This window comes from Cavia porcellus, unplaced genomic scaffold (assembly GCF_034190915.1).
Source record: "Cavia porcellus strain 051 isolate PalLab524CR breed Dunkin Hartley unplaced genomic scaffold, mCavPor4.1 scaffold_26, whole genome shotgun sequence".
Classification (NCBI taxonomy): domain Eukaryota; kingdom Metazoa; phylum Chordata; class Mammalia; order Rodentia; family Caviidae; genus Cavia; species Cavia porcellus.
Genome location: NW_026947509.1, coordinates 11,574,441 through 11,599,627, shown reverse-complemented (window position 1 = coordinate 11,599,627; position 25,187 = coordinate 11,574,441). Strand labels below are relative to the sequence as shown.

The window sequence follows — 25,187 nt, the reverse complement described above, 5'->3', positions numbered from 1 at the left end:
TCAAAGCATATCTCACTCCTGGGCTTAGGCTCCCCTGCAACAATGGGAGGAGTAGGGGTGCAAACAGCCCTGCTCTCATTTGAGAATGACACAGAAAATACCCTGAACACCTACCTATGCCTCTTCTCCTCCCTTCTCTGGTTAAGCCATGTCAGATCAGAACAGTCGGTAGCTTGTCACGGAGAGAAATCCGGCATCTACAAGGTGGTTGTGCAGTTTCCTAAATTCACTCTCTGAACATAATTCTAGATCATAGAGCAAAAGTGTAAGTTGGACACTAAAAATCATGCAAGGATCAGAACACAGGTCTCACATCCTGTTTTGCCAGAGCGCTGCGCATGCGTGCACACACAGGCACACACACTTATTCTTCTATTTATTTTCCTCCACTATTCATATTCATTGGCATCATCCTTTCCTCCCAGTGATGATCTACTCCATTGTCTTCTTGCCACACAATTCAACTCAAGACAATCGTTTCTTATCCACTGTGTGCCAGGCACTGAGCTTAGAGTCATCTGTTCTCAGAGTCATCTTGGATTCTCTGAGGCGCAGCATCAAACTGACCCCAAAGCCCGATCAATGCTGCCTTTGAAGCATCACCTCGATATGACTGGACCCCTTCCCTTGCCGCCGTCTCATCTCTCACACAGGGAACTGCGGCAGCTGCATCCTCTCCCTGACTCCAGCACAGATCCACATCCAAACCAGGTCAGATGCAGATGTGAGCATGAGATACGAACGCAGAAACCTTTCAAGGTCCTGCAGAATCTACTCTAACTTTGAGCACTGACTTGAAACCCGTCATCATCTGGTCCCCTTGCCAATCCTTTTCTCTCCCAAACCCCTCTCAGCAGCAGTGCTGGGTCAGTGTATCTGAGTGCCACAGTAGGTCTGACAGAAATGATTTTCAACAGTAGGTGACATAAGTACCTGAGTGGATGGATGGAAGAGTATACGTTTTGTAGCAGCCCCTCTTATTAATAGCTTTGCTTTCTGTGACATCTGTTATCTGTGGTCAACCACATTCTCAAACTACTAAATGAGAAAATCCCCAAATAAATAATTCCACAGTTTCAAATTGTGTGCCATTTAAGTAGCATGATGAGAATTTGTGCCATCTTATGCAGGACATCACCCATCAGGGGCCAGACTACGATGGATTTTCTGTCACCCATCCTAAGTAGCAAGTGTTTGTGTGCTACTTATGTTTGTCCCAGTATCACAGTTGTAATCATGTAATCTGGATTTCACTTAATAATTCTCCCAGAATGCAAAAGTAATGATTCAGATGTGGTAATTCAGACATGCTAAAGAGAAGCCATCATACGCGTCTTTCAGGTGAAAATATGTAATTATTGACCTAAGGAAAAAATCAAACGTTGAGATCTTAAGATCTATGGTAAGTTATTGATAGTCTTCTATACTAATTTATAAATTTAATCTTATTATATGTGTATGTGATAGAAACATAGTACACATATGGTTTGGTATGATCCATGGTCTCAGGCATCCACAGGGTCTTGGGACATATTCAAGATGAGGTTAAGGTGGGGACCATGTATTACCTACTGCTGCTGTAACAATTCCCACAGACTAGCAAAGCTGTTGTGTTATTGCTTGGAAGCCCAAATTTCACAGTGGGTCAGCAGGCCATGTTTCTTCTATGAAGAATCTCTCCTGTCCTTTCTGGCTTCCAGAGTTTGCCCTCATTCCTAGCTTGTGGTTCCACCCTTCATCTCCAGTGCATCCTTCCAGCTTCTGAAGCCACAGCCTCCCATCCTCCTGCTTTCCAGCCTCTCCCTTTGCCCCTTCTGACCCTCTCTCCTAAGAACTCCGTGGTTACCTCCTTGGGTCACCTGGACCATCCAAGGTACTCCAGATCATTAACCACATCGGCAAAGTCCATTTTGCCATCTAAAAGAACATATCCACAGATTCCAGAAATTAGATGCAGACATCTTTTGGAGGCCATTATTCAGTCTTCTACCATGAATGAATAGTTTTGTTTTGTTTTGTTTGTTTTGAATGAATGAGGAATGTCACGATAGTATAAGCGTCAGGGAAAACTGTAAACAGAAGAGCCTACACTCTGTCTGGAAGGGCTGGGAAAAGTTTCCTGGGTCGTGTGATGCTTGAGCACATTGTGAATAATAAGCCAGAGATCCAAAGGACACAGGGACATGGCTTTCCTGAGGGAAGGAAACAGCAGAACTGAAGTTTGCAGGCATGGTTTGGGGTTCAATGGGCAGGGCTGAGGCGCAGGTTCAAACTGAGGGCCCAGCAGGTTTGAGCCTGCCAAGCCATGAGTGTGGGGTTCAGTCTGAAGCCTGTGGAGGATCATTAGAGAAGCAACCAGGGATTTGCTATGACCATGTTTTAGACAATGCTGCCCATTAAGCCTTGTAAAGTGACAGAGATGCCCTCTCTCTGCACGGTTTGACAACTGACCATTAGTAATGTGGGTTACTGAGCCCTGAAAACGTGGCTGAGTGACTCTAATCCTGAATTTTATTGAATTTAAATTGAAATATCTGTATGTAGCTACCTGTGGAATTGGGAAATGTCATTTTGAAAAGCTCTTTTGGAGAGTGGGTTGAAGGTGATCTGAGCATGAGGACAGGATCCCAAAGGTGTCAGCCCACATGATCTTGCCCAGGAAGAATATAAAGGAGAAAAGCAGAGGGCATGAGAGAGCACAGTAAAGAGTGTCAACAATGAGAAGCTCAGCAAAATTTGGAAAAAAGAAATTTAGGACCTCTGAGAAACAGGAGGACATAGGGGATCCTGGACCCCCAAAGGATAGAAGAAGGGTCAAAAAGGAAAGGGTCAGTTACTCCTAGAAAGGTCACATGTAATGGCTAGGGAGGGGCCAAGCATTTGAAGTCTGTGACCTAGCAGAATAGCTGCAATGGGGTAGAGGTGGGAGCCAGGGGGAGGGAATGGAGGCTAGAAGGTCACCAGTAACTGTGAGGACAAGAGCAGGTCACCTTCCAAGATGCTAAGTATATATTCCTGTCTCAGTGAACCTGGCTATTGTACTAATCAGCTTTCCCATCAATGAGATGCAATACCCAACACTCACAATTTAAATGAGGAAAGTTTTAGTTTTGCTCACGGTTTCAGAGGATCCAGTCCATGGTCAGCTGGCTCCAAGGCAGAAATATCATGGCAGAGCACAGATGTTCAGTTTCTGGTGGCTGGAAAGCAGGACAGAAGAACAGCACCAGAAGAACAGTGGGCCTCCGTGACCCAGCCAGACACATCCAGAAGGGACCACAGCAATCTCCTAGGCAGCTCTTTAATCCACCAAATCGACACAGTCAAGCTTAACCATCAGAACTGTTGAGACAAAAGAGAGCCAGAGCAGGGGGTAAAGGGGACATCACGGTGAAACACAGGGGAGGTTGCACCCATTTCCATGCTGAAACCAAAGTGCCCAGAGCACTGGGGAAGTTGAAAAATGTGGGAGAGATGGGGAAAGGATCCAGGGAAGGCAATAGGCCATCTAACCCAAGTGGTCTTGTACTTTAGTTTTTTTATAAGATAAAAAGCAAACAAAAAACAGATATACAGATTCCATTTGTAAAATTCCATTTAAAAAATAATTGCCTTCATAAGTACTGCAGTCTAATGTAAAATGCACTCTATAGCATAGATTTTTATCAGTGTTTTCCCTACCGGGCCATTTTTGGTAATCCAATTGAATTAAAGTGCATCTGGTATTTCTGTCAAAATCTCCGATGCACCATAGAGTGACCAATAGGACTCTCTCTGGACTTCTGAGAATCAGCCCATTTGCTGAGGGATGCCAGAGGGACCTGCCTTCCAGCTGGCTTCCTAAGAGACTGTGGAGCAAACTCAGCGGAGAACAAGGTCAGGTCCACTTGTCCTCTCGGGTTCCCTACTGCTCCCTGCCCCTCACTTGACAGCACACCTCCCTTCGGGTTTATTGCCCATTTGACCTCCAGCAGTCTCCTGGTAACCAGGTATAGAGTTGTCCCCAAGAAGAAGCACCAGGAAGGGTCAGGGTGACTAAACAAAGACACTCTAAACAAAGACAGTGCACACTTAGTTCACTGAATAGGAAAGGTTGTGCTAATATTGATTGAAGTAATTTTTATGCCCATATTTTGTACTTGAGTGACTAAAGAAAATGTTGTATAATTTATTAACAATTGTTACTTTTTCATTATTTTGTTGTGAAAATTTGTTTTACCTTTTCTTCTTAATATTAATAAAGTAATAAAAAAAAAGACAAAAGGAAGCAGGAAGAAGGGGAGAAAGAGAAGAGAGGCATGCAAAGGGGTGAGATAGCACCCGGGATTCTTGTGGTACCAGGCTGCTTCACTACCCACGAGAGGTCTTGGACTTAGGGTATTGAAAAATGAACATAGGGGGTTACTCTGTGGTCAGTGGGAGGGGGAACCCAGGCCAGTGCTTTGCAGGTCCTTCAGGAGCCCAAGGAGGGGAGACAAGAAAGGGGAGGAGGACAGAAAAGAGAAGTTGGGGAGGGAAGAGAATGAGGATAGAGGAGAAAAGAGGAGGTGACAGAGAAGACCATGATGGCCCTGTTTTACTGTTCTCACAATTCTTTACATCCTCCCTCTTCATCAGGCCGTGTCACAATCGGATTCTGGGGTTGAAATCTGTTAAATGTTTTGGTGACTCTCATAGAGGCTTTCCCTGTCTTTATTGGTACTTGAGATGGTGACAGCTTGACTCTGTTTATTCTCTAATGACTCTAAGTCAATACTGAACACAAAGACAGAGGATCAGCCAATGGCAAAACTCACCTGTAGTCCCGTGTCACCGAGAAGGGGAACTTTGAAGATGGACAGTGTTGGGCTGGGGATGTAGCTTGGCAGTGGAGCACCTGCCTAGCCTGGGTTCAGTCCCAGCACCATGATAACAAAAACAAAACAAAATAAACAAGAAAGCAAAACAAAACAACAAAAACAAAAAAAGATAGGTCATATTTCTATGGGAAGCTAAAAAACACAAAAGAGACAAGTAAATGTCCAACTAGAAGAGAAACTGTGGTTAATTCCCATTTTTAGGTAAGGAAAATATCACCAAGCTATAGCTACCGTAAACCGGCCAAAGAAAGAGGCTACAACAACCCAGAGTTTGACCTCCCAACCAGTCCCATCCCACTGCCCAGAAGGTTCCAAACTGGGTTCCCCAGAGGGGATCTGGAGAAAGGATTCGGGCTGAGGAAGCTCTGCCCATTCCACTGTAGGGACTCCCTACCACACACACACACACACACACACACACACACACACACGCATGCACACACACCCAGGTGCATTCACACACAGCCTCTGCACAATATTTCACTTGGACAACATTTCTGCTACTAAATCTAAGTTTTAAAGAAAAACAATTGCCTTATGTTGTATGTATCAGACACCAGGCACTGTTCTAAGACTTGCTGTTCAGTGCAGATGGCTCTTTTCAATACAAATATGATCTGGAACAACTAGGAGGCCTGAGGAGTAACAGGCTGGGTGGAAGGGAGGAGCAGCCTGGGAAGGAGCCTCAGAGCAAGTTGACTGTCACTGGAAAAGGCAGCATGGTGTCCCCAACCCAAGGGGCTTGTTAAGGTGCAGAGTGTTGGCCCAGCACAGCTGCTGACTCAGAAGGTGGGGGCGGGGATCAAGAATTTGCATTTCTAATTAGTTTCCGAGGGATGTTCTAGGCCGGAGACCACACAGTACAACCCACTGGTGCAGAGACCAGACTGTTGACCAAGACTAAGTTCTGTAATGAAGTCTTCGCAATCTTTCAAAATCAATTTCTGGTGTAAACAAGAAAGGATTCCTCTCAGGCAATGTTATTCAACTAGAGAAAAAGTACCTGCCAATTTCTAAGATACGAAATAGCACATGGAAGTTTGCATAAACCGTATGACTTCAATGAGAAAAATTAGGGCTAGGGATTTAGCTCAGCAGCCTAAGTGCCTGCCTGGTGAGTGCAAGGTCATGAGTTCGATCCCTGCTACCAAATAAATAAAAATAAAAATAATAGGAAAAAGAAGTAAAATATATTAACAGTTTTCTCTGTGATATAAGACATGTCTGTCTCCTGGCTTTCATGCGGACATGACAGTTGGCGGCTGAGATGGAATTAATGCTCTATGGTATCATAGCCACCACTAATTTAAATCATTCGTGTGTATTAGGGAAGAAATGAATCACTCTTCATATGCATGTGAGTATCATGTACGCACACTCCTTCCACAAATATTTATAAATGCCTACCCTGTGCCAGGCACATGGCCAGGTGCCAGGCGAAAGACACATATTCTTGCCCTCCATCCAGTGGAGGAAACGGGAAGTTAGATAAGAGCTAATGGACGCATATGGTAGGTTCTATGGAGGAGGAACCATTTGGGTAGATAGATATTGACTCTGCTTTGCATGATGTAAGTCTGGGCTGTTTGTGTGACATCCTGGGAGAAATTTTAAGTAGGAAGCTGACATCTGTGTCAGGGTTGGGGCTGTAGCTCGGCCACTCTGTTTAATGACAGCCATGAAGGACTTCTCCATGGAAACAGGTAAACTATGAGAAAAGGAGCACTGGCATTTATGGGTTGGGTAAAGGAGGAGTAGCTGTCAAAAAGACCGAGAGGTTAACTCTGGCCTAACAGAAAGAGAAATGTTAGGGTTCGGATAAAGAATGGTCCCCCAAGGCCTCATGCACCCTTAGGAGGCTTTTGGAAGGCAGCTGACTGACCACGCAGGCCTGATCAGAGGCTGACCTGCTGCTGGGGGGTGAGGTCTGTTGGAGGAGGCAGAGACAGAGGCTGTGACACCCAGGGGTGTGTCTGCCTTTCCAGCGCTGCTCCCTTCTCTCCGGTTCCTGGCTGCTGTGTCCCTCTGCCTCCCCATTTGTGTATTTAAGTTTGCTGCACATGGACTGAAACTTCTGCAACATCACCGGTACTGGTTATCGGGTCCCGCTAACGAGAAAGTGACTAAGACGTTAGGTAAGATAACGCATCAAATTGAGGCCTGTTGATATTTGCTTTGCACAATAATGATTTGTTTATTTGAAATAGGATTTCTTGAGTAATTTCCTCAGTGTGCTCTGTGGCAAAGAGATAGTATGCTGAGTTACTGGGGGCACGTATTACACTTCCTGGTTCGACTACAATCCCCTCGTTATTTTCACATATTTTGGTGTCTTATTAAGTAAACAAAAGATTACCCTTCACAATCAAAATTCTAAAGCCCTAATTAATAATTTTCCTAATACTTCTCTGCCTACACCCACTGGTTTTTGGGTATTTAATCATACATGTAGAGCAATGATCACGGGCAGTTAGAGCCGACTTCCACCACTAATCTATTGCACGAGCTGGTTTGGGACATGAACTCACATCTGCACACTCCCCACCCCGTGTGCACATGCACCTATTTCCTTTTCCTGAGTACCTCACCTCTCTTTCCTGCTTGTCTTTAAGGCATAATTACAACAGTGAGAATGCTACATCTCAGATGAAGGTTGTCATGAGCTTTTAGAATATTCAGTAAAAATCACAGGTGCCTTCGGTTAATAATCAGTTCAACAGACTTTAATAAGCACACTTGTTCACACTGGTGCACCAGTGGGCTATCGTGTGGCCTCTTCCCTCCAAGAACGTAAGCAATAAGCAGGCCTCTTGTGATCGGAGAAGGCAGCTTACTCCAGTCGACACACGATTCGTGATGTCTGCACAAAAGCACGTATATAAACTCTCATATAAAATGTTCAGATGATGCTGTTTTTTGGCCAGGAAAGCCTTTCTTGTTCCAATCTTATTCTAAATTGCTCAAAAATATATTTGTGAGACTAGTTGTGCATAGGGTACGATTTCAGACCATCACCGTGGTCATTCTGCAAAATACATCAATGCAAAATCATATTTATGAGTCTCAGATTCTGTTACTAAACTCCCTGGTCACACAGTGCTGAAAACAGGCCCAGCCTTACATGGAGCCCAGCTCCTATTGGTTATAATGAGAACTCACCTCAACATGATGCTCTCAAGGTCTTCTCTAAAGGCTGCTGCTCATGAGCAGCTGAAGCATAGTCGCGCAACAGTGGAGCCCCACTCAGCAAGGAAAAGGAGTAATTTACCAGCAGACACACACCAGAGATGCGTCTCACAGGCCTGGGTGAGTGAAAGGATCCAGGCACTGAAAAGTCTGACTATAGGAACCCATTTGAAAAAATTCTAGGAAAGACCTCCTGATCCATGTGACAAGAGTCGATCTGTTGGCCTGGGAATAAGGACTAAGAGAGAATGAGCACAAAAGAATTTGAGGGGCAGGATGAGAATGTGCAGGATTTTACTGTGACCCCTGCAAGGCGACGTACAGCAGTCAGATTGAACTGTACATTTAGAGGGGTTTCATTGATCATACATAAAACATACCACAATAAAACCAGAAAAATAAATGATTCTTGAAATGTTATTGAAAATTATGGAAAAAAACTACCCTACAATAAAAATGAATAAATTATTGATAGTGCAACATGGTTTAATCTTAAATGCATTTGCTAAATGAAAGAAGACAGACTTAAAATACAAATACCTCACAATTTTATTTGTAGAATTAAATCAGTAATTTTTAGGTTTGGGGTAGAAAATGTAACAACAAAGAAGCATCCCAGCGCTGAGTGTGATAAACCTGTGAGTGTCATGATTGTGGCAACATGTGTACACTGCAGGAATTTGAAAGCAATCATAGAATTCTGAACCCCTAAGTGTGAGTTTTATTACCTGTGTATTTAAAAATAAACAAAAATGTAAATGTTTATCTGTTCTAGTTACTCCTTTGAAAGTTGTTATTCCAGATAGACCCAACTTGGAACTTTATGAGACAACCACCATTTACACACAGACACACACACACGCACACACACACACACACACACACACACCCCACTTCTTTACACAGAATTTCTGCAAAAATGTATTTATTGGCTGGTAATCTTACTCCTGGCAGGTTTGATTGACTTTCTCAAGACACAGTGGAAGGTGGCCACTGGACACTCTTTCCTGAGGTGCCCCAAATTGCTACCAGAGAGTTCACTGGTCACACTTGCCACTGAATGGTGGAAAGATAGCACAAGCCTCCACTCAGGGAGATAATTCATTGTCTAAATGTATTACTTAGGAACTAAATCCAGACAGATACTTGGAAAGATGCAATTAAGAATGGTGACAAATGCCTCTTGGTGTATCTGGGTACTCAGACTTCTGCTCAAGTCTTCTGTGTGCCTGAGAAACTTCAAGTACATGTCTGCATCGACACTCTCGCACCCCACGGCCATCGCTCCCGGGTGGCGGATGCCAGGTTCACGGAGCAGCCCGCCGATGCCTTTTCCTGCCGTTGCATGTACCACGTTTTCTAGTTCTTTCGCTCTATTCAGCATTTGACCCCAACGATGGGGATTATGGTATTAACTCTCTCCCCAGCACACATTCTTTACAGACTCTCACTAAATACTGTAAGCTGCTGCAGAGAGGAATAAAAGTGAAAGCGTACCGTCTGGTCTTAAGCCGAGCACACAGAGGGTCGTGATCCAATTGGAAGGGAAGCAGAATTTTTAAAAAGAAAGAGGTTTGACCAAATTTTAATCCATGTCATTTTCATTTCTCTTACCCTGTGGATTTGGGTGATTTTATTTACACTGTCAGCTTGAGCCTAGGGATTGGAAATCAGGCTTTTATGGAGATTATTAAAAGTACATACAGTACACTAAAGGGTGGGCTAACTGATAGATGCTGCTAAAAATACGAATGTGAATGCCCTGGTATTAGATGCCACTGGTGTGCATTTCATCCTCCTTAGAAGGTTATTCTTGGGAGGTGGACCGGCTGCAATGGTAATGTGATGGAGGCTGTCAGGGTATTTCTAACAGGGAGCAAATGACCAGGGATGGGGATGAATTAGCATTACTCAGATGAGAAGGTAGCTCTTTATACCATTAATGCCAAAGCAAAGTAATTCCACCACCCTTCTGGAAGAGAGGGCATTGCAAGCTGGGGGTGGGGTGGGGGGACCAGAGCTCAGGCTTTGAGGATTTACTGATGGGCTGGCAATGTCATCTGAGTCTCAAGGCCTAGTTTTATGTGGTCTAAGCGTCTCAGGTGCACCACCAGGAACACTCAGCTGGGTACTTTGGCCTGGTTGCATCAATAAAGCTCTGCACTTAGGCTCAGCCTTTAAGGTCTCACTCAATAGATGATAATGAAGCAGTGTATCAGACCTCCAAACACAAGAAGCACTTATGCTCTGATGAGGGCAGATTTAGGAGCTCAAAGACCTGGAGGTCTTGCTTCACAAAGTAGCTGATGCTGAGGGAAAGTTCTGACAAGTTTGCACATGACACCTAAATAGGCTTCCATAGGTTTTGTATGCACGGATCACGGCTGCGTAATAATCACTGAGACACAGTGAAGCAGCTTGGGGAACACTCCTCTGATTATGAGAGAAATAGCATCTATACCCTGCTTCATGAGCCTTGTCAGCGCCACTACCAAGTCAAGAGTCCCTGCTTGACCCTGGAGAAATAGGGAGGGTGGCAGACAGCAGGAAACGTCCGCTAAGTGTTGGTTTCACTTGGAGTCCTCAAGCCCTGTGACTTTGACAGTGATGTTCAGGGTCAAGACTGAGGTCCCTATCTCTGTCACAGCCTGGACCCCTCATATGTAAAGATGTGCCCTCACCTTGCACCTAGGCTCTAAATGTCAGCCTTCAACGCCTTCGCTTTTGGAAACAGGTCTAAGCTCCTTGTCCAGTTCCACATATGTTCTGTGTCATGATTTATTCCTTCCTTATCTTTTTGGCTACAGATCTGATAGTTTATTTACCCTTCTATTCCCTTTCCCACTCACTCTCCAAGCCAGTCACTCTCAGGCCAAAATGTTTACTTCCCTCGTACATGCTGATCCTGACTTCTGCCTGTGCTGACTGTATCCCAGCCAGCCCAGCCGCCCCCTAGGCTTCTCCTTGTCAGCATGCTCCCTCTCTGACATGGGCTCCCTCGCCCCAGGGGATCCCACCCAGGCACAATCTGCTTGATGACACAGGCCAGCTACCACCAGAAAGAAGTAAAATGAATCTCTACCATGATGTCACACAATCTGTCACAGCCACGGTTTCTCCATGCTAACCCTCCTCCATGAACTATCTTCTTAGTGCAGGCCTGAGGCATAGCTCAGTGATGGAGTGCTTGCTGAGCACGTGTGGGACCCTGAATTGCACCCTCAGTGCCACGAAACAAATTACAACAAAGAACAATGCCAGGCATGGTGGTACAAGTCCATAATCCCAATACTCAGGAGAATTGCAAATTTGAGCCCAGCTGGGTAACTTACTGACTTTCTGAGACCCTGTCTCAAAAAAATTTAGAAAGGCTTGAGGGTGTAATTTAGTGCAAAAGCCCAAGGTTCAATCCCCCATTACAATAAAATAAAATAACACAGAAAATAAAATTTTAAAAAATATATGTCATTCTATACCAGATCTCATATTCACATTGGATTTTCTCAGAGGTTCTATGAATCAGGTAGGATAAATGTGAGCTCCTTCTCCAGTACAGCAGCACTAGGGAAATAAAGACAAGTCCAGTAATGTGGCCCACAGCCCATAGTGAATAAATTTCAGAGATTAACTCACAAGGTCCTGCTTAATCTACAACTTGCATTCCCTGGACTCAGCTTCTTTGGAGAATAAGGATCAAATCCATGTTACCATGGGTATGGAAATTAATAAATATTTTTGCATCTTAGTTACTTTTCTCATTGCTAAAATAAAATATCCAACACTGAAAATTAGTGAGGAAGAGGTTGTGGAGGTTTCAGTCCATAACTGGCTGACTCTGAGACAGGGTGACATGTGGCAGAGAGGCAACAGTTCATGGTGGCAGAAGACAACAAAAGCAAACAGAGAGCTAGACAGACAGACAGACAGAGAGAGAGAGAGAGAGAGAGAGAGAGAGAGAGAGAGAATAAGCCTCTTTCTGTTCCTTACTTTATATGCAGGTTACCTGCTGTAGGGCAAGAATAGCACTCATACCTTTAATCTCAGCATTGGACCATGAGTCCATCATAAATTTTAGATTCAACCTCCTCTGAAAAGCTCACACACACACACACACACACACACACACACACACACACACCTATGACTGCATGAGGCTTTGAGAGGACATCTAGACACAAACCAAAACATTTTGGTAGGCCAGTGATGAGAATAATAAATATTATTTTCATCCCCAACTGTAAAAGTCAATTTCATTTTCCTGAGTTTCACACCTGTATTCTTCCACATGCGTTGTTTCCTCTACCTAGAAGTCTTCTACCTGCCCCATATGCTTATAAAAATCCCTCTTTGCCCTTTGAAAGCTGCTATGTATATTACCTCCATGCAGGTCACCTCTCACCATCCACCTTTTAAAAAGTTACTTGTGTCATATGGTCCTGGCATCACAGTTAGGATATAATTCCTTATTTTATTATCTATTTATACATATAATTCTCCCATCAGATTATGGCCAAACCTTTCATTCTTTTCTGTATTTCAACATCTGTCATGGTACCCAACACATTATAGATATTCAAGAAGTGTTCTTTGAATCAAATGTATGAACGTGACAATGATAATGGGTTGAGAGGATGATTCCACTCATGTCAAGAGATATAAATGGTTCCTTAGCTTTTAGAACTAGTTTTTCATTTAGAATTATAAATTTTTGAGGCAATCAATGCAGCTTGCAATGTAATACAAATCCCAAAGATAAGTACTTCAATCCATAAGGCCACTACTTACCCATGAACATGTGGTCTGGATTACATGAGATTTGGGGGTGTCCTTTCTTCAACTGACAACTCTGGAATCTGGGCTCCTCCTATCACATGGCTCCTCCATCTTGGAAAGCTTTTCCTCCATCTGCTCAGACAGGAGTAGGTGTAGAGAAGACACAACACCTTTAGTGCATTTCGCTTAGAAGTAGCAGGCTTCCTTCTATTGTTGGAGGTCAGGGCCCTTTGGCCCAACTGCAAAAGAGACTAAGAGATCTATGTGTCTTATGTGCCCCCAAAGACACTCAAAGGTGAGGATTTGATAAAAGTCCACTGGTATAATCTGCTCTTCCAGGCACCAAATATCCATGTCACTCATCTTCTCACAGGACACGCTTGTCCCATCCCGAGGGAGACAGCTCAAGGTCCCATTCACCACCATCTTCTTCAGTGTTCAGCCACTGCATGAATTGGCACCCCTCGGTGTGCATGTTAGAAAGGCACTATCTGTACCCCTCTTCCCATCATTATTACCCAGGTAGCATAGTGAGGAAAGAACAGGACAAATGCCCCATGGAAAAGGAAATCACAGCATACAGCACCGACTCCACGGGCATGCTGCATCCCTCTGGGTCACCATGGGGCAGCCATTTTTCTCTGGGCACAGCAGAGGTTTTTGGATTCAACTCCAGGATTTGGCTCCTTTATTTATTCTTCATCTTGGTCACTTGTAGTTGGTGTGGGAGGACGTGCCTTCCTGCAATCTCGGATCTTGGTCTCTGCTCAATTTGGGATGGATTGGAAAAGCAAAACTTGTTTTAAGCCTTGAATAAACAAGTTCGAAAATCCAGGCCCCTGCACTCCTTGGCAATACACTTCACAGAATCTTAGAAGGCATGTGACCTGCTTGTCTTCAGTCGGGGCTGTATGCCTGTTACCAGAGATGGAGGTATTTTCTAGTGATTTTTGTTATCAAATTTATTGTTTTTCTTTTGCTTCTTTGCTTTTGGTCCTTTCTCTTAGCATAAGCATTGAGGCTGTTGGAAATCACAGGTCCGGAGGCTTTATTCTTGAGCCAATGTGTGCTTCAAATTACTTCATTCCACCCAGAATTTTATAGAATGTAGCATTGTCCTGATCTATGAACTTAATTCCTTCTATGACTCTGGTCACAAACCAAATTGAATGAGAACTGATTCAACTTCATTAACTAGGCCCAATGTTGACCCTATGGTGAAATTTGATTCAGTTCTTGTCCAGTTTGGTTTGTGACTCAAATAGTGGAAGGAATTAAGTTCACGAACTAAGATATCACTGCATATGCCACTTAAATTCTTCTTAGTTCCATGCCTCATTATTTGGTTCCAAAATAATTTATTTTTTCCAACTGCATAAGGCCACATTTCCAGACGCAATGTATCTTATTCTATTTGTGTTTGAAAACTCAGAAATTTTTTTTTCCTGGTTCATTTCTTTCTTGTAGCTAGTAACACTACTAAAATTTTGGTGTCTAATCATTTCCCTTAAATATAATAGTAGGCCAACAGACCACTTCTTGTTAATAGCAATATTTATACTATATGATTTATCACTGCTAATCTTATTTCTTTGTCCTCTGGTGTTAGTTTGCTTTGTGTCTGCTGCTGAACTCTAAAATTTGTGGGACATATTTAGGGTAATGTACCAGGCAAATACAGTTTGGTTATGTCAACATCTCATTTCTGGAACTGATTTCTTCTGTATTAGAGCAATGAATTTCAGTTGTACTAATAGCCTCAGAGGTTTCACATACAGGTTTATCTCTCCATCCTGTCCCTATCCAGTGTGAGTGTAGAAGCTTTCTTTGTAAACTCATCTTTCAAATGATAACTCTGGAGCCCAAAGTTCTTTCATCTTCTGAACATGGAATCTTAAACCATTGCCCTCTAAGCTCACTGCGTAATGGGAAATGAAATGGAGAATATTGTCTAACTGTTTTTATAGAGCAGAGCCAGACGTAGTTTACATACTTCTCTCCTAATTTGGGGTGTGAGAATACGGTCATATGGGCTCAACCAGATTGCAAAAGAAGGACAGTAGTGATTTCTATATGCTCTGGAACAGGCAGTGGGACTGGTGAGTGTCCTGCTATGTTAGACCGTTTCATTCAGTTACTTGATTACTCATTGATGACTGATCAGACTGAGAAGAGTTTCTCATCGTTTTCTCAATCACCAATTTGATGCCTGGGCAAACACTTTTATATTAAAACACAGGCTTAATGTACTTTAAAATTATTTATGTGGAATTTAAAGCAAGTATACTTTCCTCTCTTTAACTAATGGGTTAAACTGAAACACTGAGAGATCTCAAGAAACCAACTGAGAGTCATCAAATAGTCTATGAGAACTTTTGCTTCTGCTGGAGTTTGGGTGACCTGGGCAAGGTAATCATGAACTGCCCATAAGTGACAGCCACCCAGGCCCATTCAGGTCCTCACTGTGGAGATGGCTTAGCTTAAGTGCACTGATTATGTCCCCAGGTCAGACTCAACTGTCATTCAACTCCTTCTCCTTTGAAAAACCTCACCTCACCTGATGGGCAGAGGACCCGATCTCCTGCCTAGCAGGTAAGTGGTCACCCTGGCGCAGGAAGGAGAAAGAAATGGAAATGACACAGAAATCATAAAGGAGCCAGTTATGAAGGTCCCTTTTCCTGTTTGCCACACTGAGAATTTCCCAGACTGGCTCCTGTGTTTCCTGTGAACACACCAAAACATCAGAAGAATCCCAGCACCCAATCTGGAGGCCACATTCACATGGAAACCTCCTGATGTGGTGCCAGGTCAGGTAGGTGCTATCCCTGAGGTTGTTTAGGGGCCTGGGTAGAGCTGAGAGCTTCCCAAGGCTGCACTTGGCGCACAAGGAAATCAAAAGCTCTGTGTAGTCCTAAGGCAGAACCAGAGAAGATGTGGGGCTGTGGAGCTAGGGCAAAATGGCCACAAGCCACATGGACTGCACCATTGGAAGTAGATAGCCAGGACCATGGGCAGGATTAAGTGTAAACCCCAAAAGACAAGACAAAGAAGCCACTGTATGGTCTTGAGCCTAGAGAACCCAGAGAACAGACCAGACAAGCCTGCACCAAAGACCACCGAAGACTCAGAGATGATGAGCAAACTCAAGGTCCCATCCTAGCACCACCAGGAGGGCACAGCACAGGGGCCATCTTAGCCAGCAAGTGGAGGGAGGAAGGAAAGTCTCTGAAATACTGCATTTTTACTCAGAAAAGGGTGTTGCCAACAAGACAAGGGACATAGAGGACAAGATCAAAAACAATATTATAGAATTTAAATGCTCCGACCTTTGTACTCAGCTGAAGATAGTGGTTATGATTTTTAACCTCAGACTATATTAATGATGCAAAATCACTGGCCAGAGGCCAAGAGGCAGGGGTGTCCAACCACTGGCCACAGATTAGACATAGCTGGCTTGCCTGGCCCATACCAAGGAAGAAGGAACTGTGTTGAGCTACATATAAAATACGGAGTATATAGCTAGTGTACATAAGTAACAAAACTTCTGTGTGTATGTCCAGCTCACAAGATACAGGTTGGACCTGTAAGGGGAAGGTTGTGGGTCAGATAGAAATTCATGTAATGTCACCTAAGCTGGGTAGCTTTGCAAGACTTTTCACCTATTCTCAAATATAAAAATATTTCTTTTCATGCCATTGGAGGGAAAACGCAATGACCATATTTTCCTTGAAGAAATGTAACATCCTTAGCAACAATCATATAGAAAATATAGGTAACATAAAGCTTTACACATCTTTATAAGTCTGTATCGTGAATAAAAAACCAATATATGAGAAATAAATTATTCACTAATGTCAGGCATGTTGCATACACTACTGTACATATTCCTCAAAGCACCATGGGAGTTGGGCATTATTTCTATTTTATAGATGAAAAACTGAAACTGATAAGTAGAAGTCAACTCATCCAAAGTCACTGAGGCTTGAAGATTCTGGGCTGCATTGGAACACAGTGCCCAGCTTCTCTTCACTGGCCTGGCTCTCGGCACTCCTGCCCAGCAGTTTACAGAGACCTGTGTCAACCCCATACTCTAGGAAACCCTCCTTCAAAACCATCCAGCTGGATGGACTGCTCTTGACCTGAGTGAAGCTGCGCACCCAGGCCATGTCCCCTCCGAAGAAGCAAGATTTGTTCTCTTTCTGTCATGTTCCAAGCCATGATGCTGCAAAGAACAATCCCTTTTCCTTTCAGGCTGCCACATGTGCATTCGCTCCCATCAAGATGTATATTCACTCAAGAAAAGCCCAAGTTGCTTTTCTGCTTGCACAACTTCTTGGGCTCACGGTTGGAAGGGCAATTGTCTTAATAAGTCAGGAGCTTGGTGTTTGGGCCCCTGGTTGAGTGGCTTAGCCTAGTAGAGGAGCCTGCTCTCCTAGATTCTGCATGCTTTCCATGAACCATGGACAAACCAGAAAGTAAGGGTGATGATCCCTTGGAGTGCAGATGCCAGCAGGAGCACCAAGGGAGAAGATGCCAGTGTTTGGAAGACACTTTTAAAAATGTTCTCATAACCTGGTTTATATGTGGAATCTAAAGCAGCTGGTCTTATAGAAATACTGGGTAGACTAGTGGCTACTGAGGTTGGGCAGAAGGACGGCAGGCTGGATAGGGAGAGACTGGTCAGCCAATACAAAGTTTACCATGGGGAGGAGGAATAAGGTCAGGTGTTCTGTTGCACAGCAGGGTGACTATGGTTAACAACATCATACTGAATATTTCTGCTGGCTACAAGAGAGAATTAGGCACTAGATGTGTTAGACATCTTGATTTGATAACTATACGATGTGTACATGCGTCAAAATGTCACACCGTACTCCAGAAATATCTATTGTCATCAAGGGTTCATTGAAAACAAAATTGCTTTCCAACATTTAAATAACGCGTCCCATGGAGCACGAAGCATGTGGGAGGGAAATGATGATGGGTTTTCTGAAGTCGCAGAAAAGACTAAACATGGCCCATTTCTTAGGACATAAGGAAAAATAGGCATCGGGCCAGTGGAAACCAAGAAGTAAGCCAGAAAGAAATGGAAGCTTTTCTGCTTTTCCTTACTAGTTCCTTTCTGCTTTAAGAGCCAACGCTACTAGCATTTTGTCAGCCAGAGTCCTTTGCAAGTGAACGCTTCCAAATTCTCAGACAAGTGGCAGTGGAGATTCATGAAGATGCTTTGAGGGTTACAACCCTGAAATGCCCTTGTGAGTCATTAATAAAAATGAATATCATCTTTTTTTTTTAATAACAAATGATCCTTAGTTTATGAAAACTGGGAATTTATATTTACAGTGCTTATAACACTGACTTAACCAATAATATTTGCCTTAAGGGCAAATTTTGCCTCTGTATGAACTAAGAATTGACTAGTTAGTAGCACAAAACTCCATGTACTTCAGAATTAGGTGTGGATTTCCAGCTCAATCTGATAATTTTGTAATGGTGTGATCTTCTTCAAATCCTTGGCATTCTCTGTGCTTTATTTTTCATATTTATAAACAAGGATAATCATATCCACCCTGGTAATGAGCACCTTCTTAACTCACATTTGTGCAGAGAAAGGGTTCAACAAACTCAGTTACATTTATCATGACAGTTATTAGCACCATTTCTAATGTTAGCTGCTACTAGTGGTGGTATGAGCTCACTGGTTTCCAACCCTTTTTTTTCTCATTCTACCAATGGAACACAGAATGTTCCCCCAAATTCTACCATCAGCTCCTCTTCTTATATGAGAGGCAGAGAGATGTTGGAGAATGTGCAAGATTCCCCAGGAGCAGCTTACACACACACACACACACACACACACACACACACACACACACCGTCTTGGTTCTTCTCATGACTTCCTTTTTGCTCTGGGAGAGCCCTGGATAAACTTGTGGTTTCCTTCCTTCGTTTTCTCTGGGGAGAGCTGAGCACAGCACACTTGAAAGCCTAAAAACCTGTCATTTCCACCTTGAACTTGTGACTGACCTCACCAGACAGCCTGGGAAATGAATTAGTGTCCTGATGCAGAGGCAGAACACAAACCATGACCCAGCTCTCTCCCCAGCAAGCACAGAAACTGTCAGGCAGTAGTTAAAGTTCCCTTTTCCCCAGCCCCTTTAATTATGTTGAAAACTATGTCATATTGTTTTTGAAAAAGTTAATGAAATAGTAGGTAAAGGTGAACCAAGGAACATAATTTACTTGGATTTCCTTGCAAGCTTTTGATAAGGTCCCTCATAAAAAGCCATTAAGGAAAACATGACAGGAGGGCTCTGGGCAAAACTCTTTTGAGTGTATTGAAAAGTCATGAAGCTAGTTTGGAAGGAAGAATCGCTTCTTGGATTGGAGTGAGGTTAATCACACATCTTTCCCTGTGTTAGTACCTGGACTTGGTTTGAATGATTTATAAAGGAAAAGAAAGCAAGGATGGGCAGAAACACACACACATTGTCACAGGATAAACCAGAGATTTGCATATGAATGGAGGTTTGTTGTCTATCAAGTGAAAGACATTTCCTGGAGGCAATGACTGAGTCTCCCCAGAAGATAAAATCTCCAAAATAGAATCTAAGCTCTGAAAATCTTTCTCAGACAAAGTTGGAGACCAAAGTGCTCTGACTTGCAGGCCTCTGAGCGGCCAGGTCTGGGGCTGGAGGACAGCATGCAGGGACAGCGCAAGTACCCTTCCCACCCTCCTAACAGATGGTAGTTTGAAGGCCATGACAAATCAGAAATGAGTGGCATGGGCAGAAGGCATCTAAGCAATGGAAAAACACCATTTGGCACGCTTTGTGTTCCAAAATTGTAAAAGAGTAAACTTTTTGATAAAGGAAAACTAGAGGAATGTAGTGGGGACTCAGGTTTAAAACACATTTTGTGTGTTGTGTGTATTTAATCCAGTGCAGCTGGTAGTAAACAAGAGATGCTGAGGATCTATTTATTGCTTGTTTACTGTAGAGGAAAAGGATATTTTCTTTTTAATCAAAGAAGATAAGTGCTATGGTTTGAGTCTGGATGTCCCCTCAAAGCCTCATGCTGTCATGGAGGCAGGCCTCTAGGGTTTGTGAATGACTCATGGTCCAATGCTGGGATTATGGGTGTGGGTGCTACATCCAAGTGAATGTGGCCTACATACAACATAAGAGACAGAAAGGGTCTTCTCTCCATACATCTCCCATTTTGCTCCTGTTGCTTTGCTGTCTTCCTCTGCCATAAGCTGTTGCCCTCTGCCATGAGCCATCCTGCCTTGGATCCAGCTGATTATGGACTGAAAGCTCCACAAACCATAAGCTAAATAAATCTTTCCCTCCTTAAATTTGGGTGTTGGGTATCTTGTCTCAACAACCAGAGTAAAGTAACTAAGACAATAGGCTTTGTATTAAAGAGTTTATAATCCTATAGCATACCACTTCTTATAGTTACCTGCACTCCCTTTCACCCCATATTTTCACTGTAAAATGAGACAGAAGGAATTATGCAAATATTTGGATACTGAGGGTGCAAACTCTAATCCTCCCCTAGCCGTGGGCTTCATGAATGGCATTTCACAGTGAGCCTCGCCTGCCTTTCTTCAAGGTCAAAAAGTCCTAAGCACAAAAATCACAATGCCAGTGTGGCAAAGTTCGTTCTAACCTGCCCAAACTTCTCTTCTTTAATCTAGTGCTAAGGTACACTGGTCCACATCGGGGCTTTTGTTGGTCCTGGGAGAAAGCACATATTTTGAGAGACAGAGAGTCAGGGAGATGACATGCTAAGCACAGAGACCCCATCTCAAAGGTTCCAGTTCTGGACCCACACAAACACAGTCACCTCACTTTTGACAAAAGTGCAAAGGCATTGGGGAAGTCTTTGTCAACTAACGGTATGGGTGCATGGTGGAATGCAAAGAGAACAAAGGAAGGAAAGAAAGAATCTCAACATAAAATATATGTAAATACTAATTCAAAATAAATCATATCCCTAAGTGTAAATTGTAAAATTACAAAATTTATAGGAAAAAATATAAGAGAACATGTTTGTAATATTGGACAGGTCATTTCTCAACAGAAGATATCCAGACAATAAATAAGTATGTGAAAGACACTTAACATCACTAAGCATTAATGCAAAAATAAAACATGAGATATCATTCCATACCTACTTGAATGCTCTTTTAATAAATGTGATCATGTTAAATACAGCATGCAGAAGAAATAGAATTCTCAAACATTCCTGGGTAAGGATGCAAAATGGTGCATTTTAGTAGTTTCTTATAAAGTTAAAAACACATGCAACAGCAATCCAAACCCATAGATATTTAAGTGAGAGACATGAAAAGTTATATTCACATAAAATGTCATTCAAAAATGGTCATCACTGCTTCTATTGTCCCAGTCCCAAACTGAACATAACCAAGGGTCCTTCACCAAGCACATGGATAAGCAAAGGGTGGCAATGCCCAGGGGATACTGCTCAACAACGAGAAGGGGCAAACACAGCACTGACACATGCAGCAGTAGGGACATGTCGCAGGGTCTTCTGCCAAGGGCATGCCATGGGATTCCCAGAGCAGATTGGTAGTAGTCGTCTGGTCTCAGGAATGAAAGAAGAGGTAGAATATAAAGGGTGACCTGGGAAATCTGGGGTCATGTCACGACTAGGGTGATACATTCAACACTCTGTGCATTTGTTAAAACCCTCAGATTCTGGTACTCCAAAGAAAGAACTGATTTTTTTTTTTAAAAAAATGAAGCCAACAAATCAAATCAAATGACAACAATAAAAAAGCAAAGTTTATGATAAAAGCTGCAATAAATTATAGTGGTTTTTGTGAGCAAGTTTTCCCATAAGTAATCATAACAATAGGCTGCACTTGTAGGTCATATTGGCAAACTCATTTCCCTTGCAAGAAAACAGCAGTGATCAGGGTACAGTGATAGTCACATTCTGTTGTGTCACCGGTTGCTCCAGATGACACTGGAACCCTGACCTCCTCGTTAGCTCAGACATGCAGAATGTTGGGCAGCCTTTCCTAAGCCTCCTAGAAGACTGCTTGCCTCCTACTGTGAAAAGGACCATTTGATGTCTTAAAGATTACCCTTTGCTTTTAACTATACATACTAATTAGGTTACCAGGGTGACGCTAATGACAAAGAAACCTCTGTACCACTTCCTAAATTTCTAAGGCAGAACACCTGTTCTTTCAAGATGTAGTGCAAAATGGGAGCTCTAGCTGGCATCCACTAGATGACAACCACTGGACTCTGGTGGCTTCTGGAGATTCCACTGTTGATTCTATAGCTGCTTCCAGTTTCAAAGAGAATTTTCCAAATCATGCACCAAAAAATGCCAGAGATAATTACATGGTAAAAGGATTTTTTCTTGGTATGATTTTTCCAAATGAGAAGAAAATGTACAAGGAGTGTGCTTCAGAGGAAACATTAATTGTTATTGAAGGAAAGCAAGCATATTGTACTAAAATCTCAAATGATTCTTTAAGTAGAAACGGCCCAAAGACCAACACATGACAAAGTTGTACACCAGATGCTGAAGTTCAGATCTGAACTGTCCCCTGAAGATCCAGTGTTAAGAGTTTGCCTACCTGTGGCAAATGGAATGTTCAGGAAGTGGGGCCTGGTGGAGGGAGTGAGGTTACTGGGGGGCGTGGCCTTTCAAGAGATGTTAAACCTGGTCTTTCCTCTTCCTCTGTACTTCTTATTCCCTACGAGGTCAGCAACTTTGCTCTACCATGATGTGCTGCCTTACCACAGGCTCAAAGCAAGAAAGACAACCAACCATGAATGAAAACCTTTAAAGCCAAAATAAACCTTTTCTTCTCTATAAGACCTTTCTCAGGTCCTTTCTCACAGTGTTAGAAAGCTGACTAATGCTCTGGTTTTTGTTTTGTTTTTTTTTAAACAAATACTTGCTGGCTATTTGGAGTTCAAACTACTCAGAAATCCATAACAAACCTTGGTCCAGATAGCATAACTAACTACTCAAACCCCGAGTCATATGCGGGAACCAAAACCAAAGGCCAACCTTTCGTTTTTCCTCCCGGGTTGTGAGATGTTAAACCTCAGGAACACAAAAAGCAGAGTGAGCAACTAAATTGAAAAAAAGGTAACTCCCCAGCCAACTGCTCCCCAAAAGTGGGTCAGGCAGAAATTAATGGCTCTTTCTTCTGCATTATTAGTATTTGTGTGCTTTTATAGTGCTCACACTCTATTGCTCAGAAGCAGGCCAAGTACAGTCACACTGGCTTCTCCCAGAAGCTATGAGGAGACCCCTTCTAAGGGGTGGTCAGCAAATGTCTGAAGAATGAGAGAGACAAGGGGGAGAGAAGGAAGGAAGCAGGAGAAACATGTCGTGAGAGGCGAAAAAGCAAAGGGAGGGAGAGAAAGGGGAAGAAAAGACAAAGGACAAAAGAAAGGGTGGGCGAGACGAAGTAAGATGGAAAAGAGTATGAGGGACAGAGGCAAAGAAAGAAGTAGGAGAGAAAAGATGGTAAGAGAAAAGGAAGGAGGAAGTGAGAGAGAAAGAGGGAGGGAGAGGAGGACAGGGAGAAGAGGAGGGAGGAGAAGAGGCATAGAAAGAGAAAGGAAAATGGAAAGATGAGAATGGAATGAAGTGAAGAAAAAGGGAGGAAGGAGAAAAGAGGGAAGGGAAGAAGGGAAAGGGAGGAAGGAAGTAGGGAAGGGAAGGAAGAAAGGAAGGGAGGGCAGGGGAGGAGAGGGCGGGAGGGAGGGAGGGGACAAAAGGCCCCTCGGAAGTGAGTCCGCAGAAGACAGAACAGTCCTGGAGAGGGAGGAGAGTGCCCTGGCCAGCTCGGGCATCTGCAGCCTGTCACCCAAATCTGTCTGCGGTCTCCAGGCCAGGCTGCTCCCTCTCTGAGCCTCCCGGCACCGTGTCCATGCCGCAGTCCACGCAGCAGGAGCTGGCCCACAGAGCACAGGTCCCAGCTCACAGCCAGCGTGGGACAGGAGGGCCAGGCCCAGAGCCAGAGCAAGCGGAGTGGCTGGGTCAGGGTGGCTGAGCTGCTGGCAGGGCCCGGCTCACAGTCTCTCCTTCCAAGGGCCAGGCCTGCTCTGCTGGGGAAGGGAGGGGCTGGGCAGCCAGCAGCCGAGAATGAGAACTTCCCCCTGCCAGAGGCAGCTGCTGGCTGCCATCTGGGCAAGGCCAGTGCCAGCCTCCCAAATCTGCCTTCCCTTTGGAAAAGGCAGAACTCTGTGCTGAGAAGATAGCTTCTCCTCCATCCCGGGGCGCTCGGTGAAAACCCCACAGAAGTAGCCTTCAGAGAGAAATGCCACACGCTGGGCTGCTTCCAAAGGAATTTGCTTCTCCTGGGGCCTGGTCAAACAGAAAGAAAATTCTTGATTCACACCCAGTAGCCCTTGGGCTCTTTCATTTTACTTAAGTGATAGCCTTTTATTATTTTAAAATTATTTTTAATTAATTAATGATTTGAATAAGATGCTGGCATCTGGGCATCCTTTCTCTTTGTTGCTCTGGGGCAGGGATCACCATGACAAACCGAAAACCTTCTGGATGAGTTAGTCTTTGTAACCCTTTCTCCACCCTAAGCATCAGGTTCTCCCTGGGGGTCTTCTGAGCCTCACAGAGGTGCTGCTGATGGAGGCCCAGCTCTGCTCCAGGAGTTCAGTGTTCCCTCGGGTCATCAAGGACATCAAGAGTGCAGGCACCTCCACTGTCATGCGTCAGCCCACGTGCACTGCGGTCATTCTTGTGACTGTGCACTATTTGGTGGGCTCCCATGATGTCCCCAGGATATAGAAGGGGACAGGGCTGGCATCCCCTGGAGCACAGAATCAGGGAGACCCTCACAAAAGCAAAATACAGGCCAGCTCCATGCAGGCTGAGTGGAGTCATGGGGACAGATGCAAGCTGGGAAGGACCAGCACAGCTTCTAAACTGAGACAAACACAGACACACCACCGATTCCCAATCCCAGATTTGTTACCTTTCAGATCCCTCTTTACCATTTGGAAATCTTTCTTTTCCTGTGATGCCCAGAGCCATCCCAGCATTGCACCACTGAAACGTTCACTGACAACTGGCTTTGTGGGGATCCTGGCTCCAAAGAGATGCTCACATTCTGAAGCAACTCCAAACACATCTATTATTCATGTGACCATAGACCTTACTTTGAGACATGAGCTACCACAAAAGGTGGTGTGGATAGAAGTAATAGAGGTTCAGAGAGGGATTTCTTATAGCCAGAGATCCCCCAGGGACTAGAACAAGCTGGCGGGAAGCCAGGGAGGCCCTAGATCGCTTGAACCATGGCCCTGACCACACCTCGCCATTGCTCCTGCCTTAGCAGCTGCA

At 43.8% G+C, this 25,187-nt stretch overlaps 1 long non-coding RNA gene across 6 annotated transcripts in view; it reads right to left on the bottom strand.

Moving 5' to 3' along the window:
- LOC106028607 (uncharacterized) overlaps positions 1-25,187 on the bottom strand; it is a 146,835-nt gene that overhangs the window by 42,250 nt on the left and 79,398 nt on the right. For 5 of the 6 annotated variants that reach the window (XR_010043303.1, XR_010043300.1, XR_010043301.1 and 2 more), the window contains 3 exons: positions 12,831-12,950; positions 4,797-4,885; positions 3,119-3,342 (listed from right to left, as the gene is read on the bottom strand). This is a non-coding gene — a long non-coding RNA (uncharacterized LOC106028607). Of the gene's footprint in view, positions 1-105; positions 246-3,118; positions 3,343-4,796; positions 4,886-12,830; positions 12,951-25,187 lie in introns of those variants that run through there. The other variant, XR_010043302.1, reaches the window with a different exon arrangement.